This window comes from Dipodomys merriami, unplaced genomic scaffold, assembly GCF_024711535.1.
Source record: "Dipodomys merriami isolate MVZ:Mamm:240054 unplaced genomic scaffold, mDipMer1.0.p SCAF_3, whole genome shotgun sequence".
Lineage (NCBI taxonomy): Eukaryota > Metazoa > Chordata > Mammalia > Rodentia > Heteromyidae > Dipodomys > Dipodomys merriami.
Window position 1 is genome coordinate 111,781,596 of NW_027204492.1, and position 15,106 is coordinate 111,796,701.

The following is a 15,106-nucleotide window of genomic DNA, read 5'->3' on the forward strand; positions in this document are numbered from 1 at the left end:
CACCTTTCCAGCCTCAAAACAATTTTTGTGCCAGTCCTGGGGCTGAAACTGAGGGACTGGTTATTGTGCCTGAAGGATAGTGTTCTACCAATTGAGCCACAGCTCCACTTCTAGCTTTTTGTTGTTAACTGGAAATAAGAGTCTCAAAGACCTACCTGCCAGAGCTGGCTTCAAACCCTGATCCTTAGATCTCAACCTCCTGAGTAGCTAGAATTATAGGCATGAACTACTATGCCAGGCTATCAAAATATTGTCTTTCTCAAAATATATTTTTTTCTTTTATTTATTTATTTAGTTTGTCAGTCATGGGACCTGAACTCTGGGCTTGGGGCACTGTCCCTCAGCTCTTCAGCTAAAGGCTAGTGCTCTACCACTTGAACCACAGTGCCACTTCTGGCTCTTTCTGCTTATGTGGTTCTGAGGAATCGAACCCAGGGCCTCATGCATACAAGGCAAGCACTCTACCACGGAGCCACCTTCCCAGCCAGAAACATATATTTTTAAAGGTGTGGAAGATATAGCTCAATGGCAAAGCACTTGCCTAACCTGCAGAAGACCCTGGTTTAGTCCCCAGTACAGTAAAAATAAAACTGAGAATAAAAAAAGTCTTTATGCAGCCATGGCCCATTAAACACAATGAAGGATATGGTTCTTAGAGCTCTGTATGAGAGACCCCACCTACCTTTGCGACCTTGCCCCCCACCAAATTCACCCAACTGCTCTGCTCCCATCCTGTGAGAACAAAGCAAGCTCTCCCACTTGTCTAGCCTTGCCTTTGGTACTTCGTTCCACTTCACTGGGCCTGGAACATGGTGTCTCAGATAGCCTTGTGGGCCCCTCCCTCCCTCCTCAAAGTGAGGCCTTGTCTGAGCATCCATGAAAATTCCTTGGAGTCTTTAGCTCCCATTTTCTGCATGGGGAGCATGAAATGTTTCTCTTTCTCCATCCTTTAACCTTGTTATACAGTAAAAGAAATATGCTAAAACTTTCAAAGAAGGAAGAAAAGAACTAAGGGAGGAAGAGAGGGAGGGAGGGAGGGAGGAAGGAAGGAAGAAAAGAGGGAGGGAGAGAAGGAAGGAAGGAAAGAAGGGAGGAGGGAAGGAAGGAAGGAAGGAAAGAAAGAGAGAAGGAAGAAAGAAGGGAGGGAGGGAGGGAGGGAGGGAGGGAGGGAAGAAGGGAGGGAGGGAGGAAAGGAGGAAGGTAGTTAGGTAAGTCAGTCCTTTGTCTCCCTTGTACTCATTTTTCTCTTGCTTTCTCACTTCCTTTGCTCCAAGGCCCTTCCAAACAAATATCTGCCATGCAAATAGGCATCTTTATTTTGTCTGCATCACCCTACTAGAATCCAAGAGCCATAAGCTGGGCATTTCCATACAAGTGATGGATCTCCAGTGCCTAGGAGAGGCCTGGCTGGGGGAAGGCGGAAGGGAGAGTGAGGGGGGGGAGAGAAAGGGAGGTCATATAAGGTTGAAACTGAATTCTATTATTCTATTGCCTGTCTTGATGAGGATAATTTGCCACAAAGCAACTGAGATTTCAGGAAAGGTCCCAGCAACATGTCCTCCCAGCCAGACACTTAAATTGAAAAAGTGAAAGGCTTAGGCTATGATGGCCTAAAATATTTTTTCTCTCCATTCCAACTCCGCATTCATTGCACCTCATGTGGTAGCTTTGTATTGCATCAATTTAGCCAGGCCAAACTGCTTCCCAGAATTCTCTTCCATGTCTGGCTCTAGATTAGCGCTAGCACCAAGAGACATTCTGGAGGTGATGTTTAAGGCTGTTGTACACCACTATTTTGAAACTCTGAAGGTTAGACTCAGGGACCAGGCACTGTGGCAGATGGCACACAGTACCTCTGATCTGAACACTCCCTTAGGTGGCACTGGGTTCAATTCCTCAGTACCACATACACAGAAAAAGTCAAAAGTGGTGCTGTGGCTCAAGTGGTAGAGCACTAGCCTTGAGCAAAAGAAGCTCAGAGACAGTACCCAGGCCCTGAGTTCAAGCCCTAGCACTGGCACAAAAAAATGAAAAGAAAATAAAAGAAAGAAACACCACTTTTCCTATAAAATCTAGCGCTGTAGATATGTGCAGGTTGGTATGGTAGACCTCAGCCACATGTGACTATTTAGGTTTATAATGAAATTAATTAAAATGGAAACTCTTTCCTCATTTGCATTAGCCACATTTCATCGGTTTGATATCCACATGTGGCTAGTGGTTGAAATGCCAGACAACATACACAATATTTCCATCATTATAGAAATGTCCATGGGACAACGCTGCTCCACACTAACCAGAGTATAACACTGTCCATTCTGTTTAAACTCAAGTGAAGATGTCTCAAGCTGACCGAATGTATTTGTGCTCCCTCCTGTGGCTAGAGGTGGGAATTGGTCTGCATTTTCTGAAGCAGGACTTTTATAAAAGGGATAGTTTAGCAATCTTTAACAATCTGACCTCGAGAAAGAAAGCATTATATAGTGTATGCATGCTGAATGCTCTAGGGGCCTCTGAAGGAACATTTTCAAGGTTTGATCGTGTAATCATATTCGAGCTAAATCTTACGTTTTCTTTACTACTTATACTAGTAAGCTAAAAACAATCCGTTTAAACAAAGGACATTGATGAAATGTGGAGAAAGAAGGATTATTTGAGAGTGACCAAGGCGCTCACTCGGTGGTATCTGGCCACAAACAAGCTGGAACTTGAGGCTGTCCCTGTTGGGAGTAACAAGGCTAAAGTAAAACTCCACTTCCTGCTGGATGAAGGGGACTTCTGTTTCTGGGTCCCAGCCACCTGGCCTGCCCCTGGCACTCCCTTTCATAGCCAGCATTTAACCTCAGCCCGCCTCAGCGTCTGAACTCAAAACAGTTTATGTGTCACCTCTCCAGCCCCCAAGGCTATTCTTGCGCTTGCGCGGTAAACATGGAGTGCGGTGGTGTGGGGTGGAGCTTCCCTAGGAGGGATCTGCCACTGTTCTCGGGGATGCTGGGAGTCTGGGCCGCCACTGACCTCTCTGCCTGGGGTTTCAGCTTCATCAAAGATCCCTTAATGCTGGGGATGGGGCAGGGAATGGAAACCTCAATGTAAAGCTTTTACTGAAAATATCTAAATATTATTTCTCTCTCTGTCTCTCCCTCACACACACAGGCACACACACAAATCTGAAATACAAAGAAAATAAACACTCATAATCCTGTCGCCCAGTGAGAATCACTTAACTAAATATAATATCGTATTACACTTAGTGGTTACACACACAGACACACAGACAGACACACACACACACATTCATTTAGCTTCAAGGCTGGAAGTAAATCAATGCACTAAGGCCAAACACAGAGGCCTCCTGGGGTCTGGCCTTGGGGTCAGGTGCAGCTTCCGGGTCCCTCCCCCACATGGAGCATGCTCAGTGCCACAGTTGCTGTAAAACTGATGCTGAGACCCCCTCCCCCTAGATTGAGCAGCTACGTGTGTACTATACTTGGTACATTGTCTCTGTCTGGGAAAAAGTGCCAAGTCACATCCCTCCTAGTACAGCTGCAATTCATCAATCAGGGGTTTCACAACGAATGTTTTTGGAAACCAGGTACAAGCTGAACCGCTAAACATTCCAAATTTATCTGAGCTCAGTACATTCCGGGGAGTGGATACAGTGTTGCTTTTTTTTTTTTTTAGCTTTACTGAGCTGTAATTCACATTCTACACAATTCACCCATTTAAAGTGTACTAGTGACTAGTTTTTAGTATATTTACAATCTAATTTTAGAACCATTTCATTCCCCCTAAAAAGAACCTGAACAAATCAGCAACAGTCACTGCTATTCTCCATGAAATCTCCCAGCCCTAGGCAATCACTGTCTATGGATTTGCCTATTCTGGCTATTTCTTGCATCTGGCTTCTTTTAATGTAGTACAGTATGTGTATGTGTGCATGTGTGTGTGCATGTGTGTGTTGGTACTGATGCTTGACTCAGTGCCTGGATGCTATCTCTTAGCTTTTTTGCTCAAGGTTGATGCTCTACCACTTAAGCCACAGATCCACTTCTAGCTTTTTGCTGGTTAAGAGATAAGAGTCATGGAGTTGGGGCTGGGGAGGTGGCTCAGTAGTAGAGTGCTTGCCTTACATGCATGAGGCCCTGGGTTTGATTCCTCAGAACCACATAAGCAGAAAAAGCAGGAAGTGGTGTTGTGGCTCAAGTGGTAGAGCGCTAACCTTGAGCTGAAGAGCAGAGGGACAGCACCCAGGCCCAAGTTCAGGCTCCAGGACTGGCAAAAAAAAAAAAAGAGTCATGGACTTCCCTGCCCTGCCTGGCTCCAGACTTCCAGCCTCAGATCTCAGCCTCCTGAATAGCTAAGATTGCAAGTGTGAGCCACTGGTACCTAGCTCAGTGTAAATTATTAATGATGTGACATAGATTGATACTTTATTTTTATTGCAAAATAACACTGCATTGTGTGGTATACTTCATTTTATATCTGTATTAATTGATGGACACCTGAATTGTTCATACTTCTTAGCTCTTAAAAACACTGCTAGTATAAGCATTTATATATGACTTTTTCTGTGAACTTTTTCTGTTCTCATTTCTCATGGGAAAATACTACCAAAGAATAGAACTGTAGATTTATAAAATAATTCCAAATCTTAACTTTTTGAGGAACTGATAAAGTGTTTGCCAAATTTTCCAGCCTCATTTTACATTCCCACAACAGTGTGTGAGGGTTCTTTGTTTCTTCTTATCCTCACTAATACTTTTTATTCTTTTAGTTTTTTGAGGTTTCTTTTTTTTTGATAGGGTCGATATGGATCATGATCGCCTTGCCTCTTCCTCCCAAATGTTAGGATTGCAACTATGTTCTACCACAAGCAGGCTATTGTCTTTTTAATTATAGCTATTCTTCTGTATGTGAATTGGCTTCTCACTGTAGTTGTATGCATTTTCCTCTGTGTGTGTGTGTGTGTGTGTGTGTGTGTGTGTATGTGTGTGTGTGTGTGTGTGTGTGTGTGTGTGTGTGTCCATCATGGAGCTTGAACTCTGGGCCTGGGCACTATCCCTCAGCTCTTCAGCTCAAGGCGAGCGCTCTACCACTTGAGCTACAGCACCATTTCTGATTTTCTGAGTGGTTTATTAGAGATAAGAGTCTTTCCTGCCCAGGCTTGGTTTGAACCGTGATCCTCAGATTTCAGCTTCCTGAGTAGCTAGGATTACAGGCATGGGCCACCGGCACCCGGAGCATTTTCCTCTTTTTTGTGTGCTGGTCCTGGTGATGGAACTCAGGGTCTGAGCACTGTTCCTGAGCTCTTTTGTTTAAGGCTAGTATGCTACCACTTGAGCCACAGTTCCACTTCTGGCTTTTTTGGTATTAGGGATAAGAGTCTCACAGACTTGCCTACCTGGGCTGGCTTTAAACTGCAATCCTCAGATCTCAGCCTTCTGAATAGCTAGGATTACAGGCATGAGCCACTGGTACCCAGTTTGCATTTTCCTCTTTATATTCTTGTTGGCTATTTGTACATCTTTATTGGAGAAATGTTTATTTGGGTCCTTTGCCCATTTTCACATTGAGTTATTGTCATATATTATTGAGTCTATCTTTTCACCATTTTTGTTTGGTTTGGTCCTTTTGTTTTGTTCTGATAAATATATGATAGAAAGCTCTCCATTTCAGTAATTATAGGTCATTTTTTCTTATATAATGACAATTATTTATCAGCAATTATAGGACACAAGATGCTATGTATACTGAGATGAATCATGTACATATCCCACCTATAATAGTTTTAAGGCCTGGTGATGTTGGCTCAGGCCTGTGATCCTAGCTACTTAGGAAGATGAGACATAAGCATCAAGTTTCAAGCCAGCCCAGGCAGATAACTTTGTGAAATTCTTTACCTCCAACTAAGCATCAAAAACCTGAAAGTGGAGCTGTAGTTCCCACCAGCCTTGAGCAGAAAAAGCCAAACAAGAGTCTGAAGTCCAAAGCCAGGCTCTGGTAGCTCACACTTATAATCCTAGCTACTCAAGAGGCTGAGATCTGAGAATTATACTTAAAATCCAGCCCTGGCAGGAAATTCCATAAGACTCTTATCTCCAATTAACTACCAAAAAGCTAGAAATGGAGCTGTGACTCAAGTGGTGCAGTGCTAGCCTTGAGCACAAAGAGCTCAATGACAGAACACAACACAGGCCCTGAGTTTAAGCCTCAGGACGAGCATGCGCGTGTGCTCGCACGTGCGTGTGTGTGCGCGCGCGCGCGCGCGCGCGCGCACGCACACACACACACACACTTTCTACCTAGGGGGAAATCATAAATAAACTGTATTCTAATCTAGAAAAAAGTTGTTCTAAGCAAAGAGAATATCATTAGAAAGTTTTAAGCAGAGTAGAATGGTTTAAGCTATGTTTTAAAAGGATTAGTCCAATTGTTGGGTTGAGAGGAGATTGTAGATATGGAAATAATGAGGAGGATGGCCTTAACATTCCTCTCAGCTTGACTAAACTTCAACAAGTTCCGTTATGACTATAGTCTCCTCCCTTTCTTAGAGCATTCACTTTAGAAAATTGGTAATTATAAAAGCATTCTCTGAATCTTTGGGATGTAAATCTTCTCCCAGGCTCTTGCCAATTTTGCAACCTATGAATGTCTTTTTCAAGGACTCTGGAACTGTAATCAGGAGTACCCCTACTTCCCAGTATGTGGGAAAGTAGAAGTCTAACATCCATAAGCCCCAATTAGCAAACACAGTGTAATCCTATCAGCAACCTGCCTTTCTAATGTGCCCCTCTACTAATGTCCTGCTTGCTTACCCAATGCTTAAGGCTCTTGTTTCAGGAATAGGATTCAATTGCTCCTCCCTATTACAGTAGTCTTGAACAAAGTTTTTCTTATTTCTTTCTTTTGTCACTTGTAATCATTGACCAGCGACTTTTTTTTCTTTTTACCAGATGAAACAGGAAAATCTATTAAGAGTCTACTCCTGGTATCCAGGCAGGAGATAAATACTTAAGATCAAAGTAATGACTGTCTAAATATAGTTTAAAGCCAGACTTACAGGATAGACAGAAGAAATAAAGAGTAGGAGAGAAAGAAAGCAAATGTATAACTGGAAGAAGAAGAGTGTATTACTTGAATTCTCCATTTTTGAATTTATCTTGAGTTCTTGCACAACTAAAGGAAAATGCTTAAATCTTCACAACATTAAAAACCAGCCATTTCTCTTTACATTCCTATCTAGCATTCAACTTATTCTTTCTCTTCCCATCTTCCTCTTTGATACTGGGGTTTGAACTCAGGGCTCTACTCTTAGCCACAGAGAGGTTGCAGCCATGTCAATTTACTGGGCATTATTCTTGGCTGATGAAAGTCAAATTGCAACCCAAGGGAAGCCTTCATCCAATATCCAAGCCATTCAATGCACTTCTTTCTCCTCAGCAATATCTGCATGGGTATTCCATTTTAGAGCTCCCTGTAAAAATTACTGATGCTTTTGTTTTTCACCTGCATTTCTTTGTACTTTTGCTTCCCTCATATTCTTACAGTTTTTATTTTTGAGATCACTGGTCAATTAACTTTCTGCACATATTTTAAATGAACAAAAATTAAATAAATAGTTGTCCTCCAAATATAAGGTATAGATAAAAAATGCTGCAAAATCCAGGTGTGGTAGCCTATAATCCCAGTACTTGAAAGGCTAATGCAAGAGGACCTACAGTTCTAGACAAGCCTGGGCTACATAATGAGACCCTATATTTAAAACGAGGGGATAGCTGAGCACTGGTGGCTCATGCCTGTAATCTTAGCTACTCAGGAGGCTGAGATCTGAGGATAAGATCAAAGCCAGCCCAGGCAGGAAAGTCTGTGAGACTATTATCTCCAATAAACTACCCCCCAAAAGCCAGAAGTGGAGCTGTGGCTCAAGTGTTAGAGCACTAGCCATGAGCAAAAGAAGCTCAGTGACAGTGCCCAGGTTCTGAGTTCAATCCCCACCCCTAGGTGGTACCCCAGGTACCAAAATGTGGGAGGTGGATGGGGGCATGACTCAAGTGATAGAACTCCTACCTAGTAAGTACCTATAAGGCCTGGTAATACCCTGGGTTCAAATCTCAGTACCAACACACAAAAAAGATTATAAATATGAAGAATGAGCTAAAGCTTACCTGTAGGTACAGATATTTGACTAGACTAGGATTCCTCAGCCTAAGCATTATTGTTATTCCAGGATTATTTTTTGATGTGGAGGCTGTCTTGTGGGTTCAAACATCTTTAGTCACATCTCTGGCCTCCACCACTGGATATCAGTTATAACAGCTAAAAATGTGGCCATACTTTGCCAAATCTTCTGTAGGATAAAAAATTGCCCCTGGTTTTGAGAACCACTGAGGTATACTTTACACAGTTAGTTTTCATGTTTGTATAGTACAGGCCATGAATAATCTATAACTTATGCAACTAATACTCTATAATTGTACATTCTGGTTGTGTGCATTTTTTATTATTTTCTATGAAGCATAACTTAGAAAATATACCAACTCCTTAAGATAAATAACTATATCATGTCGGTTGTGAGGCCTGAACTCTAGGCCTGGGAGCTGTCCCTGAGCTCTTCAGCTCAAGGCTAGTGCTCCACCACTTGAGCCACAGTGCCACTTCTGGTTTTCTGGTCGTTTATTGGAGATAGGAGTCTCATGGCCTTTCCTGCCCAGGCTGGCTTTGAATAGCGATCCACCAGTGCCTGGCCTAGATTTTTTTTAACTATAAAAGATATACATGTCAAAAAATTCCCAGCAGCTTGGATGATAATAAGTTTCTAACTTTCAATTCCACTCCCTAGAAATACACCATGGAATGTGTATTAGAGGGAATCAGGGAAAAACATACAACAGCGGGACCCATCAGCTGCACTGGACATTGACCAAAATGAACTAAGCAACTCAATGGCAGTGATGGGAGGGAGGGAATAAGTGGGAAAGTGGGAACAGCTGACGCTATGCAAAACAAAGGAAATGTACATGTCACCCAATGTGGAAGAAATAACTGTATTGCAAAGCTCATAGAACTCATGAATGTTATAGACATGATAGACAATTTGCTCCATGAAAGTTAGAATGTGTTTGTGACTTTAACTAAGCATCACTATCCCACAATACTGTGAAATTTGGGAAATTATGTAACCACTTAATCACAATAAAAAAATTGGAAAAAAAATTCCCAGCACTTTGGGTGATAAGAAGTTTCTATCTTTCAATTCTACTCCCTAGAAATACACCATGGAATGTCAGTTTAATATTTTTTTTATTTTTTTCTGGTCCTGGGTGCTATCCCTTAGTTTATTTTGCTCAAGGCCAGCATTCTACTACTTGAGTCACAGCTCTACTTCTGACTTTTCTGGGGTATTGGAGACAAAAGTCTCATGGACTTCTCTACCCGGGATGTTTTTGAACCAGGATCCTCAGATCTTGGCTAGGATTAAAGGCATGAACCACCACTACTTCGCATAAGTTATTATATTTATGTGAAGGCAAAATGGGAAAAATCCCCCTTTTTTGCACTTTTTTCATTACATGTGATAAATTAGTCTGTTTGGTGCACATTTCATCTGGAGTTCTTCAAGCCACATTTGTCAAACCACCAGTCTAAGCCCTTGTGGAATCAAATTAGAGGGTCATGATTCTAATTTTTTAAATTAAAATAGATACAATAGATCAGATCAGAGCATATTAAACACATAACAAAGAGAGGAACTACTCTGTAGGAAATTTATTTCAGCATCGGCTAGCTAGCTAGCTAGATGTAAAATGTATGTGTTACCGCACATTGCAGCCAAGAAAGATTTAAAAGCCATTGCAGTAAGCAATCTAAATATATAGTTATAACATTCCTTTCTATAATTGGAATGGAGTGGTACATGGCACAAGTCTGTTCTTTCTTGATTAAAATAGAACAATTAATATAACATGAGCAAAAAACTAGTATTAACAGTCACTTCCCAGAAAAGTAACTGTTTCTATACTGTACTAAATAGTATTTAATGTAAATTTAAGGTCAGGGCTCCATTATTTCATTGTCCTGATTCTTTAGGGATTAAATGGTTCTGTTAGAACCAATCAGTGTTTTTCTACATTCATAACTCAACAGAACATTAAGAAGTTGGATATTGGTGGCTCACGCCTGTAATCCTAGCTACTCAACAGGGTGAACTTTAAGGATTGCCATTCAAAATCCAGGCAGAGGCATCTGTGATAATCTTATTTCCAATAAACTACCAGAAAAAAAATCCAGAAGTAGAGCTGTGGCTCAAGTGGTAGAACACTAGCCTTGAGCAAAAAAGCCCAGTCAGGGATAGCACCCAGATTCTGGGTTCAAGCCTCAAGATATGCACTGAGCCTTAGGCATGCACTTTGGTGGTTGATGGTGATGTGGATGTGTGTCTTGTTTGCCTGTTTTGCTCAAGGCTGGTGCTCTACCACTTGTGCCACAGTTCCACTGGTTTCACTGGTTAATTGGAGACAAGAGTCTCATGTAGTTTTCTTCCTGGGCTGGCTTTGTACCATGATCCTCACATCTCAGCCTCCTGAGTAGCTAGGATTACAGGAGTGAGCTACCACTGGCACTAGCTAAGAGCACATTTTTAGTATTCGTACGTGTATATCTTCTCCAACTACACTGGTCATGTTCCCTACTCAGAAATTGGGTTGAATTGAAGACTCGGAAAGGGAAGAGACTAAGGCTAGGCAAATATCAGAATTCTTTGATAGAAAGCAATGCATGGCATTAGGCAAGGAGAAGACAATCTTTGGAATGACCTGAGGAACCAACAAATCCAAAGGAGCCATTGCCCAGAGCAGAAACCAATGGATCAATCACATTGCCCTGATTGCATCCACATTAGAGAGAAGGTGTGACCTGAGGTCAAGTGCTTACCTTTTGGCTGGAGGAGAACAGGACATCCTGATGGGACAGTCTTCTCAAACTGTGACTGGGTGGAGAAGAGTAGTTCACCCAAAAGAAATACAGCATGCTGTTTCCTGCAGAAACAGGATAGTGGCCAACCGTGACAACAAACTTTAACTACAGTGAACTTTAGAAGAGGTTTAACTGTAAATAAGAATGTACTGGGGCAAGTGTGGTTCATGTCTGGAATTCTAGCTATTCTGGAGGTGGAGGTAGGAAAATTCTCAGTTCAAAGCCAGCTGGGACAAAGTTATCTAGGCGCTATCTCAAAAACAAAATAGAAATGTAAGGGCTGTAGGTGTAGCTTAAGTAGAAGAGCCTTTGCCCAGCAATCTTGAGGATTTGAGATCCATCCTTAAGACTGCCAAACAAAAAAAAATGCATTGGGACCAGGGGTTAAGCTTTATTTAGTGGTAGAATATTTGTCTACAATGTTCAAGTCTGTGGGTACAATTCCCAGCACTGAAAAAAAAGAAAAAAGAATGTACTGAACACAATGTGCTTAGGGTAGACAGTTCAGAGCAATATTTTTAAAAGGTTGAATAGTTAAACAAGAGAAATAAGTTTTAATGATCTATTGTACAGAAAAACAATAATAATTCATTACATATTTCAAAATTTCTGAGATTTAAAAAGTTTTCTCCACAAAAATGTGACTGTGGGGCTGGGGATGTGGCTTATTGCTAGAGTGCTTGCCTAGTATGCATAAAGCCCCGGGTTCCATTTCTTAGTACCACATCAACAGAAAAAGCCAGAAGTAGCCCTGTGGCTCTAGTAGTAGAGCGCTAGCCTTGGGCAAAAGGAGCTCAGGGACAGTGTCCAGGCCCTGAGGTCAAACCCCAGAACTAGCAAAAAAAAAAGTATCTGGCATGATAGATGTTACATTGGTTTAATCATTCCACAATAAAGCACATATCAAAATATCACATTTTTACCTAAGAAACAGATGCAATTATTAGTTGTGAATTAAAAACAAATTAAAATGGGGGAGAGGGTGGAGTGTAGTTGTGGAGGTGGGAGGGAAGGGATGGTAGGGGAAAAACAAAGGAGGAGGTAACAATGCTTGATAAGAAATGTATTCATTGCTTTGCTCATGTAACTGTAACCCCTCTGTACAGTATTTTCACAATAAAAAACTTATTAAAATAAACAAAAACAAATTAAAAGATTTTACATGTGATGTCTTCTAATCACTGCTTATAGGTTGAGACAAGCCCAGAATTTTCTTATTCATTATTTTTCGTTGGATAAATATTTATTTACTATGCCCCAGTGAGTCTAAATCTAAGCCCCAGTGAGTCTGGTTTAGGTCATTTCCTTTATTCATTGTCACCAATGTGAAGTGCCTGTTGCTTAACATTAATAGCTAGCACAAGGGAATAAGTCCTTGCTTGGCCTTGGATATCCAGAGGGATATCCAACAATAGTTAAATATTAATGCATGTATAAATATGAAAGAATCACTTCACTTTACCTAATAAAATGGAAAGTGAAAAGCATAAATTCAAACAACTATGGTGTTTCCTATTATAAGAATTTCCTTTCAACTCCCTCTTGCACGATTACATTAAATAGTATTTAATCTATCACACTAAGACTACTCTTCCCATTTATATTACTCTGCTACAATTTCCTTATTGTTTTTCTAAAATGTATGGCATTTTCCTGTTTACAAAATGATTATGTATCCACGGAGAACATTTTAAAATAGAAAAATATGAAGATAAACCAGTACCAAAAATGGCTATTAGTATTTTAACACTTTTATCTACTCCTAAAGATTTGGATGAAAACAGTTCGACCCGAAATGAAATTAGTATTCATTATGCTTTGTGTTTGCTTGAGTAATTTGTAGATTTTCCTGCAAAGAAGGGATGATTTTTGAAGGAGAAAAATGATAAAGAAAGATCAAACAATAGGATCTCTGTGTGTCTTGTTTGTCCAGATACCTCTAGTTCTGAGAACACTGGCTCAGCACACAGTAGGTACTCCAAAAAGAACTCTTTTTTTTCATAGCTAATACATTCACCCCAGAGCTAGGGCAACATGGTTACTAATAAACAAAGAATCACTCTGCAGTTTTGTACCCGTGTTTGGCCTCTCACACACTCCTTTTAGTAAACAAGAATATGCATATTTTTGTTTTTGATGGTGCTAAGAGTGTGAACTCAAAGTCTTGTGCTTGCTAGGCAAATGCTTTACCACTTGAGTCATACTGCCCAAACACTGACTTCAACTGCAATTCCAAAGCTCGCACTCACTACCTATATGACCTCAGCAAGAAACACTTTGCCTTAGCTTCCACATCAGTTAACCACTGTTACAGCTGTTGAGAGTATAACAAAACAAATATTTCACTTCTGTAGAGGAAACCTATGGTCAAAACTTATGTCAAGTGGTGATGGTGTGCTATGGAAAAAATAAATAAATGGAAAGGATAGAAAACTATTCACCTGTGGAGGCACATGAGGCTATAAAGACTGGTTAAGAACAGCTAAAGGTTTAAAAAATATCCTAATGTTTTTCAAACTTCAGGTTGTGATTAAATGCAATGATGAAATCAACTTAGAGATTAATCTACACTTTAAAAAATGAAATAAAATACCAGAATGCACCACATGCATGAAGGTCAGCACTTGTTTTGCTTAACTTGTTTCATCTTATATACACATCTACTAGTTTGCAAAACAGAAAAGCTTGCAGAAAAAGATGGTTAATGCTATGGCAACTATGTGGTATGAGGTAAGCAGACTTGGGGAAAGGTACCTTATTAAAAAAAAAAGGCCTCTTTTTCTCTCCCTCTGCCCTCTCTCTTCCTCTCCCCCCCCCCCCCCCCCCCGCCCCTCTCTTTTATCGGTCATGGTGCCTGAACTCTGGACCTGGGCACTGTCCCTCAGCTCAAGGCTAGCACTCTACCACTTGAGCCACAACACCACTTCCAGCTTTTTCTGCTTATGTGGTGCTAAGGAATCCAACCCAGGGTCTCATGCTGCAAGGCAAACACTCTACTCCTGAGCCACCTTCCTGTCCCTTTCCTTGCTCTTTCTCAGGGCCTTGTGTTTGCTAGGCAGGCACTCTACCACTTGAACCTCCCCCTCCCCTTTAGAAGGCCTCACTTAATTAAGATAATTCATGCCTCCTGTGTGCACCGATTTTACCTAACTCAATTAATATAGGAAAAACAAAGAGACAAACAGAAAAAAGTGCCCCAAAAGACAGAATATAGCTAGGAGTTTGGGGAGACAGGCAAAACCAAACAGCTAATCAACTCAAGAGAGAAAATTGATATTATATTTTTATGATAAAAGCACTTTGTGAGAAAAAAGAACCCCCAAATCATAAAAATAAAATTGACAAATTCAATTTAACAACAAACCACCAAAGCTAACAAAACATGGTGTACATACATTATTCTTTCAGATTACATGCATGAAAATGGATGACAGTCTCAGAAAGTTCTAAAATATCTGCTCTTTACTTCTCTGATCCTCAATGAGGTAGACAATATAAAAACATTAAAGTCATGTTGTCTGGAAAGATTTTTTTTTTGTTTTCTTTTTCCTTTGTTGCAGAGCTGAGGACTGAACTCAGGACCTTGCACTTTCCCAAGCAAGCATTCTTCCACTGGGCTAAATCCCCAACCCCTGGGAAGATTTATTTTCTTTCAGTCTTTTAAACATTTAATAAGTTTTAGAACTCATGCTCATGAAAAGTAAGTAAATTATATTAAAGGGAGACAGAAAAGTATTTACCAAGCTTCTTCTTGCTGTGCATATGAACTTCTTATTGAAGCAAAGCTGTACAAAGAGAATTGTTCTACTACATCTCTGAACCAATTCTAGTCCTTTAGTTAAGTGTAACCCACCCTGTGTTTTTGTGTGGCCTTTGAGTGGAGCATGATTTTTGCATTTTCAAGTGGCTGAAAAAAAATCGAAAGATGGCTTTGTGATCCGTGCAAAGTGTATGAAGTTCAAATTGCAGTGTCTATAGCTTCACTGGCGAATGGCCAAGTTTATCCACATTGTGACTGATGTTGCCCTACATACAATACGGTTGCCCCCCCCCCCACCTCCACAAAAAGCCCAACTATTTATTATCAGGCTCCTTTTAGAAAATGTTTGCCTACTAAGACTCTCCAACAGGAGGG